This window comes from Lygodium microphyllum, chromosome 20, assembly GCF_053477565.2.
Source record: "Lygodium microphyllum isolate KBCC chromosome 20, Lygodium_microphyllum_v1.1.10, whole genome shotgun sequence".
In the NCBI taxonomy this organism is placed as follows: domain Eukaryota; kingdom Viridiplantae; phylum Streptophyta; class Polypodiopsida; order Schizaeales; family Lygodiaceae; genus Lygodium; species Lygodium microphyllum.
In genome coordinates this window covers 121,281,218-121,295,926 of record NC_141154.1, presented here as the reverse complement: position 1 = coordinate 121,295,926, position 14,709 = coordinate 121,281,218, and positions in this window count along the sequence as shown.

The following is a 14,709-nucleotide window of genomic DNA, read 5'->3' as shown; positions in this document are numbered from 1 at the left end:
TGTGTTTTGTCCTAGAATGGAACACTGGATTCCTAGCTAGCTGTATGCTGCTCATGTTGTCACAATGAATGACAATTGGACCATCTCCTTGCACGTCCAAATCACCTAATAACTTTTGCAGCCATACCACCTCACATGCTGCCATAGCAACACCTCTATACTCAGCCTCTGTACTCGATAAAGCAACTGTAGGTTGCTTTTTGTTGCTCCATGTAACTGCTGTACTACTAAGGGAAAAAATGAATCCATTTGTAGATCTTCTGTCTGACATGCTACCAGCCCAATCTACATCTGTGTATGTCCTTATCTGCATCATAAAAAAGTCCATAATGTAAAGTGGACTTCACATACCTCAATATACGTCTAACTACATCCAAATGAGGCTTTCTAGGCATCTGCATAAACTGACTGACAAGGCTAGCAACATAGCTCAAGTTTGGCCTTGTGATAGTCATGTAAATCAAACTCCCTACTATCCTCCTGAACATAGTAGGGTCTTCTACCTCATCCCCAATGTCAGCACTCAACTTTACATTTTGCTCCAATGGTACTGAAAGAGGCTTACATGCTGTCACACCATACTTGGATAACATATCCAAGCCATACTGCCTTTGGGATAGCCATATACCATCATCACATGTGATCACCTCAATACCAAGAAACTATCTCAGCTCACCCAAATCTTTTATCTCAAACTTCTTCTTCAAGAAGTCAACTTCAGCAATCCCATTGTCACTGTCACCTGTAATAATCAAGTCATCCACACAGATGACTATGATGACCAAACCTACATCTCCCTTTCTCACATAAAGTGAGTGATCAGCATCAGAAATACAAAATCCAATATTGACAAGATACTCTCCAATCTTGTCAGACCATGATCTAGGTGCTTGCTTTAGCCCATAGAGGACCTTCTTTAACCTGCTCTAAATTCTCATCACCTGCTAGCTGCTCCATATATACTTCTTCTTGCAATTCACCATGTAAGAAGACATTCTTAACATCCATTTGCTGCAAACTCCAACCTTTGGATGTTGCCAAGGCAATCATACACCTAGCAGTTGCCATCCTAGCAACTAGACTAAATGTCTCTTCATAATCTATGCCATATGTTTGAGCATAGCCTTTTGCAACCAGCCTAGCCTTATACATGCTAACTGAACCATTTGCATTATACTTGAATTTGTAAACCCACTTACAGCCAATAGCTTTCTTACCCTTAGATAAGGGTACTAAATCCCAAGTCTAATTGGCTTCTAATGCAGCCATCTCCTCATCCATTGCTGTATCCCAATGAGCATGACCAACAACATCCTCAAAACAAGTGGGCTCAACATCATCAACTAGTTTCACCATATAAACATAATGGTGAGCTGCATAACCTTCAAAACCAAATCTTTTAATAGGGTATCTGACCGTGCTAGATTTGCATACCACCGGATCACTCAATGGAGCCTTTACATTATTATGAGCTCTCTGTACACCTGGCGTCCTGACTGAAGGAATGCCAAGCTCATCATCCAAACTCTTCGAACCACTAGAATCTCCATCCAATCCCAAATGACTGGTAGATGTATCATTACCATCCAGCACTTTCTTCTTTCCTTTGTCCTTCCCCGCAACACTTATAGATCCACGTGAAGATGTGGGACTACTCCTTAGTCTCCCGGACCAAGGGCTCACTGTAGGTATAGTACCATATGATGTTTCTGGTCCACTAAGACTTTGTGATTCTTGTTTTTCTTTTTGCACATAGTTGTCATGATCATTATCATCATCTAATACATCACCAATAGGTGCATACCAGCTGCCCATCTCATCAAAGATAACATCCCTGCTCACTCTGAACTCACATGTGATAGGGTTATAACAACGATACCCTTTCTGCTCTAAAGAGTATCCAATAAAAACACATTTTTCTGCCTTTGGATCAAGCTTCTTCCATAGCTCATCTGGCACATGAACGTATGGAACATAGGAAAATACCTTCAAGTGCGATACATCAGGCTTCTTGCCAGTAAAGCATTCTTCAGGAGTCATCCCATGAACTGTAGCTGTGGGAGTTTTGTTCATAATGTAAATAGCAATATGGACAACCTTAGACCAAAAATGTTTGGGCATATTCTTTTCATCCATTAATGCCTGTGTAACTTCTGCAATATGCATGTTTTTTCTTTGTGCAACACCATTTTGCTATGGGTATACCTGCAAGTAAATTGCCTCTTTATCCCATGAGTCCTCAAGAAGCCACTAAACTCATTAGAGAGGTACTCTCCCCCTCCATCTGATCTCAAGCACTTTACTTTTAAGCACGTTTCTGTTTCAACAGCTGCCTTAAAAGATTTGAAGTGCTCAAATACATCAAATTTTTCCTTCATGAAGTGTATCCATAACTTCCTTGAACATTCATCAATAAATGTAACAAAGTATTTGCTGCCACCAAGAGATACATTCTGTGTAGGCCCCCAAACATCTGTATGCACTACATCAAGTATTTTTCTACTCACTTCTCTGTCATGCAAGAAGGGTTGTCTTGCCTGCTTACCAAACTGGCATGCTTCACAGACTTTATGCAATTCTGCAACTCTAAAAGAAGGCAACCCTGTAACCAATCCTCTGGACTGCATTAATTTCAGCCTTTGCACATTTGCATGTCCAATACGTTTATGCTATATTTCAATATCTGCAACTACTCCTTTTCCTTTAGCATACATAGCAACATCTATTGTAGGAATTCCAGCATCTATGGTAAACATTCGGCCAACTCTACTTCCTTTTGCGACCAACCTGCACTTATCATTAAAGTCTTCTACAAAACAACCTTTTGCGTTGAATCGGACCTGCAACCCCTGCTCTACCATTTGGCCAACAGACACTAGATTCTTTGTAATTGAAGGCACATGTAATACATCTCTCAGACTCTTTGTCTGGCCATCGTACAAGGAAAAGGGAACCTTTCCAATGTGTGAAATTGGGTGGCATGAATCATCACCCGTTTGCACATAACCTGGATTTTGTAAGTTTTGCATTTCTCCAAACCATTCAACATGACTGGTCATATGATTAGATGCACCTGAATTGACATACCATACATCATCATGTGTTCCCTTTCCTATAACTGCATTCATCATATGTTGCATAACAAACAAACACTCATTTTTATCTTCATTATTTTGTCGTGAAGACGATGCATAGTTTCCTTGCTGCAATTTACCACTACGAATATCATCCTTCTTTGCATAGCAATGGGCTGCAATATGGCTTGTTTTGCCACAATAATGACAAACAATAGCAGAATTTCTAGAACCTCTATTCTACCATCCACCTCTTTCTCTAGAGCTCGCCCTGCCTCTAAAGTTTCCTCTGCCTCCAGAAACCTGCATTTCACCAAATTGCTGATTGAACTTGTTTTGCTGGTTATCGCCAGTACGTCCCATACTACGGCCTCTCGAAGAGGATCTACCACGTCCCCTTCCTAAACTCGAGTAAAATGCTTGGACATGTTCACAATTTCTTTCAGACAAAGCACCTTGCATATTGATCTCTTCAGTAATCATGAGAGAGATCAACTCATCAAAATCTAAAAATGGCTTCTGTACATATACTGAAGTAACAAATGATTTCCATGCCTTCTCATTGTTAAGGCCACTCAAAGTGGATGAAACCAAATCATCATCATCTAGCATTGCATCAATCGCTGCTAAAGCATCTACAATGCTCCTCACCTTCAACACATACTCATTGACAGACATTTTCCCTTTCTTCAAGGCATTCAACTCTTGCTTTAGTTGAATCTTTCGTGCCTTTGTATTTACTGAAAACATGTTTTCAAAAATTATCCCAGTTGCATTTGAAGTTTCTGCATTCCTGATATGCCCCAACATCGTATTATCAATGACTATAGATAACTAGTACATCACCTTTTTGTCTTTCACATTCCACTCTTTCCATGCTTTTAACTCATTTGCAGTTGGAGGGATACCCAGTTATGGCTCCTTTTCTTCGCTTGAAACAAACTCATAAAGGCCCTTTCGAATGAGGAAGTTCGTCACACGAAACTTCCATGAAGGGTAGTTTTTCTTATTGAGCTTCTCAATAATGGGATTTTCACTATTCTCTGCCATTATTACAAACAAGGATACAACACAGCAAGCTAGTCTTCTGCAATCTTTCACAACACGTACACAGTACTACACCAAGCAACTTTTTCCCCTGACTGCTCAGTAGTACATGTAATCTGCAACCTGTTTGCAGATAAAACTTATGTTTGCTTCCTGCAAACGCCTCAAAAATTACAAATTCGCAATTTGTAACCTATGCACCCACTTTCGGTCAGTACAACCAAAATCATAGTGTACCCTGAAACTGCTGTCCGCAACCTTGTGGCTCTAAAACGGGGCCTGAAATGGCCTCAAATGCCCAAAATAACTATGGAAAAGTCCAGAAGGCCTTAATTGCAGAATATACAGTGATCTGCTCGCACACCAAATCTCATAGCAATCTGAGATTTTTGCTCGACCCTGCTTTTGGTGCCTCCACAGGAACTATCCAAGAGAGAGAGAGTGGAAGAATGGGAGAGCTTCTTACCCATTGCTTGCTTGCTTGCTTGAACCTTGCTTCTTCTCCTTCACTTCAGCCTTCGAAATCAGCCTCTCTCAGTGGCGTGGCTCTGATACCATGTCAAGAATTGCGTGGTGGGGGAACTTGCTTGAGCTGTTGCACCAAACACACACTGTATACATAAGAGGAAGCTCACTCAAGAACACAAGAAGAGAGATGGAGGCCAAAACGTTTTCTTGCTGGTTTCTTCTTCTTCTTTCACACACTATACAATGTACATAAAGTATAGATAAGATACAACATAAAGGAAAGTGGCCTACTAAGTCAAACAGTGTATAACTGACTACACTAATCGACTGGCGCTATGTCTTTGCCAGTTGTAGGTAGGTGTAACAAACTAAATATAATAAGTGATAAGTCAGTGGCCATGTGAGTATCATAATGACCATCAACGTGTGTTAATCCCAACATGAAGAAAGCAAAAGGAAATAAAAAAGACGCAGGGCAAAGGCGGAAAAAAGGTAGCCCGACTGAAGAAAGAATAGGAGAAAAGGCCAAAAGCGCAAGGGCAACCTTAAAAGGCCAAGGCAAATACAAAAGGGGAAATACGCATTTTAAAATAAAAAGGCGCACCCTGAAATCTTGTAAAAGAGCGCCGGGCTCTCACCCGTGCAATTTGTAAATGTAGATGGGCAGTGGAAAGGAAGCTAGGAAGATAGAAGGACAATGGGAAAAAGGGCCTAGGCTACGGCCAGCCATGTAAAAAGGGGAAAAGGGGATGACCGCCCAAAAGGGAATTAGGGTTTTGTATATAAAGTTGAAAAGTGAAAGAGAAGCTCATTCTTGTGTGTGGCCAAAAGTAGCTCTCTTCTTCTTCTTCTTCTTGTTCTTGCTTGCTTGAGCTTGTGCATGAGAGAGGGAGAGTGAGAGTGTGAGGGAGTGAGTGTGTGAGGGTGAGGGACCGAGGAGGAGAAGCTCTCCATCGTCTCCTCTCTTCTTCTCTTCTCTTCTCTTCTCTTGTCTTGCTCGCGGCAATGGAGCTTGGAGCTTGGAGCTTGAGGATGGAGCTTGCTTGAAGCTTGCACTTGGATCGTGGAGCTACCGGAGTGCGCGGGAGAGGAGGTAACTCGAACGGCATCAAGGTAAGCTCACTACACCCGTAGATATGGATGGCGCGTCGGCTATGTGAGAGGTAGCCATTAGTGCTCGGCTTGGAACGCTTGAAACAATAAGCGGTCCGAGGGTCTTGGCGGTTGAGCGAAAGCTCCCACATTTTGGTTCCGTTGCCAGGACCAAGGGATTCAAGCCTTCAGCACTTGCGCACTTTGAATCGAGCATCAAAGTAAGGGTTTCCGTGAACTGGTGCTTGAGATAGGTAGGAAGTGAGGGGGTTGAAGATGGTATTCGATCTCCTTGGCAAGTAGGTTTTTTTCTTTCTGAGATTTATGATTGTGGAATGGAGTAGTATAGGTATTTATTTTGTGATTTGGATGCATTAGGATAGGAAAAAACAAAGAAAAAGAGAAACAAACAGTAGGGTTCTCTGTTGCTGTATAACAGGCTAAAACAGGGAAATAGATGCACAGATCCTTGGAGTGCCATTCGATTCGAGCACCACAGTGGTTCCAGGCATGTCTGGCATTCCCTTGTAGTGTCTTGCACCTATCTGGAAGGCGCTGGACGATTCGGTGTAGTAGACGTCAGTCTAGTGGCATCGCGTGCAACTCGCGGGCCGTCGGCTGCGTAGTCGGACCACTCGGACCAGTCCATAATCGGACTCCCGGACAACCGACCGATCGAACCATCCTGTCCGATCGGACCACTCGGACCAACCCGTCTGATTTTGAAAATCGGACCACTCAGACGCTCGGACTCGAACACTCGGACTGTCGTCCGATCGGACCAACCCCGTCCGATCGGACCAACCCGTCCGACTCGGACACTCAGACACTCGGACCAGCCAGAATCGGACCACCTTGTCCGATTCGATTCCCAGAATCGAACGTGAGCAAAATCGGACCACTGGGCCAATCGGACGAACCCAAAATCGGACGTCCGATTCTGATAATCGGACTCCTGAAAATCGGACATCTGAGAATCGGACAGAAAACTGTCAAAATCGGACAGGTATGTAGAACACAAATTTTGACACATCTAAACCCCAAGATTGACCCCAAAGGCTACGTAGAGCTAAAGGCACATCATAGATCCATCACTGGGCTAAAATTTAGAGCACGTAGTTCAAAATTTGGTTATAAACGGTCCTCCAAATTGTGCATGGCTTTTACCGTAACGGCCCTGCGGGCCGAGGGGAACTGCCCCCCCAGACCCCCGCAGAGGGGGCTCTGCCCCCTCCACACCTCCCCCGAGTAGGTTGGAGAGAAAACGCATGGCGTGACAGGTCTTCCAAATTGGACCCTAGTGAAGTAATGGCTCTACACCAGCATGGAGTCTCACTTGCAATAGAGCAACCAAAAGCCTATACCCGAACAGAGAGAAACAGAGACCCTAGAACATCAATGGGCCAATCTAGCCATCAAGGGCAAAAAGGCCACACCACGAGAACACAAAGACATTGTGTTTAGACCGTGTCTAGTCAGAGCAAAATGCAACTTCAGCAAGCTACAAATGCGAAGATGACTAGACATGACACTCTTGACGAGAGATGTACCTTGAATAGCACTGCACTGACGATCCAAGACAGCAGTGGAGAATCCACATCTGGTCGTGCCGTCGAGAACTCAAGGGCATCTGTCAGAAGGCTTAAATTTACAAGCCAGGACCCGGAAGATGAAGACATAGTACCACCTGCTTATCTTAGGGTCAAACTCACCGCGAAAAGAGAGCATACTATCGATGCTCTGATTGATGAAGGAGTAGATTTTAACATCTTGACCTATGAATCATGGACCCTACTAGGCCAACCAGAGCTCACATCGACTAGTGCAACTCTTAGCCCTTATGGGGGACACCCACAAGCACTCATGGGGAAGTGCAAAATCCTTGCGACAATTGAAACGGAAAGCTTGCCTATCCTATTCCATGTTCCTCCAAAAAGTGCTAGTTGCAGGAAAGAAACCCTCCTAGGAAGACCCTTCAAAAGGGCGACCAAATGTGAGGCTGACTATGTAGCACAGAGGATACACCTGACACTACCGGGTGTGAGGATAGTCACCACCTTTAGCAAGGGTGACCTCATGGAACCTCAAGGGAAAGGCAAGGAAGGTGCTGACATAATAGTCAGGCCCTACTGACGAGAGCAAGGACTTGTTGGAAAAACTAATACAAGCACAGGTCGAACAACGAGAACCAGTGAGTGAGGCCAGGCCTGAAACAAGAAGGTCAAGAGACAATGCCAAGGACGGGCTTGGGACTTACAAATATCGTAGAAGACCCCAAAAGAAGCCCAAGCCTTATAGAAGGAGGAGTCGATGGAGAGCCAGCACAACACCACGATGGATATCTAAGGCATTGCTTCGGGCTCAAGGGTATTATGCAGGCAACCGATGGATTTGGGTGCCAAAACCCCTTGCCAAACCTCCCTGGTCGACTGAAGGCCAGAGTGCATCAAAAGCAACAAAGCACAGGAGGAAATCTAAGAGAAACTCTAGGTCTCGAGGTAAGAAATCGGACATGAGTGTTCAAAAAAAAGAGCCTCAATCTAGCATGCTCAATAAGCAGATGTCATATGTAACCATTGAGCGTGCACAAAAGCCATTAGTGCCCAATGAGCCTTTGATTTCCCAAGGGGAGAACAAACATCATAGACACAACATTGCTCATGGCAAGGCTACTCGCTCAACAAAGCAAATGGCACAATCATCTAATAGCCTTGAGAAAATCATTCAGCTAGTGCCACATCCACCTAGGAGTCCCAGATCTCCTACGCCCTCTTCTCCCAAACAGACACAAGAAGCACTACAGCAGTTGTCAAGGGCGACTGGTCAATTCCAATCTCTACCTCCATCTAAGCATCCAACCATCAAAGAGGTGGGGCATGATGCCATCTGTAGCTCTCGACCCAAGGATATGCCTGAGCCACCTAATGTGACTAGATTAGCTCATGTTCGATCTACACAGATGAGTGCTCAAAGGCCAACAAAAGACACAACCACTTCTGATTGCCCTAGGGACTTGACACCGCAATCCACCAAGGGTAGCCAGCCCACTAAACTAGCTGCTACTACTTCCAATCAGGGATCACAGCAGTCATAGCCCTTGGCCGTGACAATACCCTATGTGGAACGTGTCCTTAGTAGTTTACCTATGGAGGAGGTGTCGCAACCAAATCCCTTGACAACTCCAGCACTTTCAAAGTGCCTAAAGCCTAGGACGGAGGAGTTAAATGCAAGGGACTTGGTTGAAAAGCTAGACTCTCCGAAGAGGGAGGCAGTTGTGCTCTCACAACCTAGCGAGGCTGTTCTGCAGGCCACAACTAGGTCCCATAAGGACACACTAGAGAAGGGAAATGCTAAGGCTCAACTAAGCACATCAGTGGTCAACCTAGCCCAAGGTCCTGAGCCATTAGATGCACCTGCACTGACCAAGAAAAAGAGGAGAAAACAGCGAAAACAACAACAGTTGCAGGTGGTTGTGGACCCCAAGAACATTGAGACGAAGGGCGCTGGAGAGCTGATGAATAAAGCATCGAGTCCATCCACCAATGAACCCATTGATGCCTCTCCTAATAGCGGTGAACCCTCAGACACATCCGTGTGCTCTGAAAAACCAAAGCAACCGTTGCCATCAAAAGTTACTTGCAATACTCTATCCACTGACAATAGAACTCACATTGATCAAGCAAGAGTGGATACAACGCTGTCACAACAGGGTGACCAATCTGTACCAGTCACATCCGAGGAGAACCATGACAAAATAGCAGTAAAACCTCAGGAGAACCGTGAGAACCCCAAGAGCATAATAAATTCTAGCGTTGACCAATCTTCATCTAGACCTGAGCCCCCAGGAAAATCTTAGGACTTTGCATGAGATGGCAACCGAGCAAGCCCTTGTTGAACATAGAAGTATCACAGAATGCTTAACTGAGTTGGATGCTAAGCTCAAAGTGGTCGCGCATGTCTACGTCCTTGCGGATGTGGGCACGATCCCTAAGGAGCAGCTTGGAGATTACTTGACCTTTCCTCTATCATGGGAAGAACAAGAACATCTTAACGAGCACTACGATAGGCTCCTGCATGAACAGATGCGACTCATCCCCGACGAGGAGGCTGACGAACTGCGCTTAATCGTCACGTTCAATGAAGTGCTCTGCCGACCGAATCTCGTAGACATAGAGCTACTTAAGCGACTGTCAGCAGGCCAGAGTCAATTTGAGCAGCGTTGGTGCGAAAGCCGCGTTGTAATGGCCGAACTAGGGGCTCAGATCATGATGGTCTCAGAAGAGTGATTGGCCAAATGGCGGTCTCAAAGAGACCCAACCTACGTAGCACCAACTTCCCTTCGAGTGCTCACTAACATTCGGGGTACGGACTTAGCTGGGACTAGGCTACAGGGCCCTTTGATTGATAAGGTTCTCACTGAGGAGGAGTTACATATTGCCAGTAGACTTGGTCAAGGTTCCATGCTACTCGACGTGGCAAAATATCTATCAGTATTAAGTCAGCTGCGACGAATACTAGATGCGTGTGCCACGCTCCGATACAACCCCGAGTTCTACACTTGGTTCTTATCCTCGTGAACTGACATGGATTCATAGATATGTATATAAATAAACACTGATTCTTATGTCACCTTGTATAAACAATATCAACACACACAAGCAATGATAGTCAAGCGCAGGGACAAGAGTTGGGTCTAACAGGCTAAGCTCCTCAAGTCCTCCTCTCATCACGCATTTAAAAGCCGTGTGACCATCCCCACCTCCAAGTGAAGGGCATGCAACCCACATTACCACCCTAGGAAGCCTTGACCAACAACTCTGATGGTGTAGGTAGGATGTAGTACCTATCGACTAAGCCCCTATGATGTACAAGTAGCTTGGCAAGTCATCATGCCAGAACTTTTTTATTTTTAATGAGTAAAGGGGCAAGATCCCCACTTGTACACACTTCCTTCACCTACCGTTAATGTATGCGACCTTAACAAGTAATGGGATAGGCATCATAGCATTCTGAAAAATTATGTCTTAACATGATTGCATTGGTCCGATGTACTTAACACAAGCGAGCATATACTCTCACAAAGTGACAAGTGGATGCAGAATGACACAGGTCAAGGGCTAGAAGCGTTTAATATCCAAGTCACCACAAGACCACCAACCCCACAAAGAACCATTATGGAGGAAGTGACAGGATACCAAAAAACAAAAGCCATGATGGAAATGCCACTGGATAGGAACCCAAGGACACCTTTGCAGAAAAAGCACATATTGCAAGTGAGCATGGCCAAGGCATAATCATCGATTACCTCCTCCTTCTTGGCCAACTCTATGTTCGGGCAGGAGCCACGCTCTCAACAAGGGTGAACGTCTCTTCATCATCCAAGATTCAATTCGCAAGATGCTCTGCCCTTGTCCATGCATAGCTCACTCCAAGTGCTACCTCACTTGTTCCATGTCTCACATGTTACAAAGAGGTTTGCAAAATCTCAAGTGTATCTCTTCATCTCAACAACAGTTCCTCTAGCATCAACACTGGTGACACAATCATCTTTGTAATATCCATTCTTCATAGCCTTTGGATCCCAACATTTCTCAATCCAAATGAAAGGCTAACAGTCTCAATGTATGGCATTGATTGTATTCACTTTTCTCACACAAAAAAAAAGGAGAAAAAGAAAGGAAAAGAAAAGAAATAAAGAAAGAAAAAAAAAGAAAAAAGAAAAAAGAAAAAAGAAAAAAGAAACAAGAAAGAAAGAAAAAAAAAACACACCATCACAACACCGCACCTAGGGGTCCTCAAATTAGGTACGCCCAGTGACCTTGGTCGGCTGGCTCCGTCCCTAATCCCCTAGCCCTTTGTACATCCCCCACAATTGTTCAGGGCACATTAAGGGCAGGACATACCTAGGGAGCTCGCCTCGCCTATGGTTAGACCTGTCACCCTGAACCACTTGCACAATCCTTTTGCACTCATCTCAATGCCATTACAATCCACAGTGGTAAGCAAGGCATGAAAGACAACGGAAAGTACACCATACTTTTCAAGCACTACAGGTAGTCACTAGCTACCAAGAGCTAGACATCAAGGAGCTCAATTATGCTACATGGCCTTGACAAGACCATAATGATGTCTCAAGCAATATTCAAGTGTACTTTTCCCATCTTCATCGACAAATTTTTCCATCAACTTAGCCCCTTGCTACACTAACCCATTGCTATACAAGGAACCAGGTCGACAGTCTTCTAATTACGTAATATCTAAGTATGCATGAGCACTCACCTAATATTTGCACCAAAGTATATACGCAGTTTGGGTCCTCAAGTGCAGGACAATACTCTCAGCTTGCTTAGAATTCAACCTGTCTCCCAAACGAATCAAATATGTCTTGTGCACGATAAGAAGACTAGCACTACCCCTTAGGGAGAGACCACACGAGAGGTTTTCAAATTGCAGGTGTTGAAGACTCCACAGAAAGTGTCATTCGATCTTCATCAACACCCAACTCTAAATGCTTATCCCTTACTATCCGATAAGCCCGCAATGAATCGTCATGAGCAGAATCCCCAACAAACCAACACTTGTGCTGGCCATCAATGCAATCCCCAACAAAGAATAGCCCTACCACCAACTCCAACAACCTTCCACCAGCCACCTTGGCTACCAACAGGCCCCCAGGACCTTCTGTCACACCACCACCAACACTCCTCCATGGAAACCACAGGCGTCCTTGTCACCCACATCTTCGGTGCATGCTATAGCCTGCTACCTACGACGGTGAGTGCCATGGGACTGGCACTCGTCTAGGAGGGGGGTAATGTTAACCCCAACACGAAGAAAGCAAAAGGAAATAAAAAAGACGCAGGGAAAAGGCGGAAAAAAGGTAGCCCAACTGAAGAAAGAATAGGAGAAAAGGCCAAAAGCGCAAGGGCAACCTTAAAAGGCCAAGGCAAATACAAAAGGGGAAATACGCATTTTAAAATAAAAAGACGCACCCTAAAATCTTGTAAAAGAGCGCCGGGCTCTCACCCGTGCAATTTGTAAATGTAGATGGGCAGTGGAAAGGAAGCTAGGAAGATAGAAGGACAATGGGAAAAAGGGCCTAGGCTACGGCCAGCCATGTAAAAAGGGGAAAAGGGGATGACCGCCCAAAGGGAATTAGGGTTTTGTATATAAAGTTGAAAAGTGAAAGAGAAGCTCATTCTTGTGTGTGGCCAAAAGTAGCTCTCCTGTACTTCTTCTTCTTCTTGTTCTTGCTTACTTGAGCTTGTGCTTGAGAGAGGGAGTGTGAGAGTGTGAGGGAGTGAGTGTGTGAGGGTGAGGGACCGAGGAGGAGAAGCTCTCCATCGTCTCCTCTCTTCTTCTCTTCTCTTCTCTTGTCTTGTCTTGCTCGCGGCAATGGAGCTTGGAGCTTGGAGCTTGAGGATGGAGCTTGCTTGAAGCTTGCACTTGGATCGTGGAGCTATCGGAGTGCGCGGGAGAGGAGGTAACTCGAACGGCATCAAGGTAAGCTCACTACACCCGTAGATATGGATGGCGCGTCGGCTATGTGAGAGGTAGCCATTAGTGCTCGGCTCGGAACGCTTGAAACAATAAGCGGTCCGAGGGTCTTGGCGGTTGAGCGAAAGCTCCCACAACGTGCTAAGTATAGATGCACGGACTCATCTAGCCAGGCGGTCCATCATCAATGTCTGCACGTGTTGAGCTTGCCATCTCAGCACTATAGAATACGAAGTATGATGCTTCGATGAGTTTCAATTGGAGATTATTGATTAGGCGATCTCAAACTTTGAGTGAACGGTAAGAAAAGTGTGTATCCATCATGCTTTACATTCGCAAAGTAAAATTTGTAGTATAGGGAGGTGATGTCTCATCCCAAGGAATGCACCTATTGTGGCAAGTTAGAAGAGTTCGTGGGCATGTGATGGATGGAGTATCTAAGACGATATACCAATTGGAGGGCACGACTCAGTCTACACCCTCAATACTAGAGGAGACAATCAGCCTTTCAAACCTTCCTCCAATTTTGGAGCCTAGATGGAGGCAATGATTGATGCATTGATGCCCATGGATGCCGAGTCATCTAATCCACTGAGAGAGGAAGTGTTCATACCATTATATGATATGTGCTGAGCATCTCACTTGAAGATGCTACTTGTACTCCTAAGTGTGTAGGTAAAGTACGGGTGGAGTGATGTGTGTGATTGAGTTCTTCAGATACATTCTACTCTCCATTGATTTTTTTGATTCCATTATTAAAAACACTTATTGTGCTTTTCCAAGGCATCTTCTAATTTTTTTTCAAGTTGCTAAAGTATCATATATTACCACCTGGAGACATGATGCGTGAACCCCATGATGATGCGCAACTAGTATTATGAAAGCTTGGCATGGACTGCAACAATATCCATGCATGTGTCAACGATTATGTGCTCTTTCGAGGAGACTACAAGACTATGGAGAAATGTCCAAAGTGTGGTGCTCATAGGTATCGACAAGACTTACAAGGGAAAACCATCCCTCATAAAGTTCTTACACACTTTTCACTTATATCACGTATACGTCACATGTTTCCTACATCGGACATGGCGAGCTTGACAACGTGGCATGTGCAGAATAGATCCACAAATGGAGTCCAACGAATATCAGCAGATTCATGTACATGGAGCTACATTGACTCCACCTTTCCATGCTTTGCATAAGAGCCAATGAATCTTTGGCTTGGTCTTGTTATGGATGGTGTGAATCCATTTGGTCTCCGCTCAACTTATTACAGTGTGTGGCCTATAGTCCTTGTTAACTACTACATCCTGCCATGGCTTTCTACGAAGAAAGGACACTTGATCCTTAGCTTGCTCATTCCTGGGCGTTACAAAGTAAAGAATATGGACAACTACCTCCATCCAATTAGTTAATGAAATCAAGATTTTGTGGGATGAGAGGGGGTTGCTGTGGAAGACATGAGCAAGCACGATAGTTGATAGTCTGCTAATATACAAGCCATTCTCATGTGGACCATGCATGACTTTTC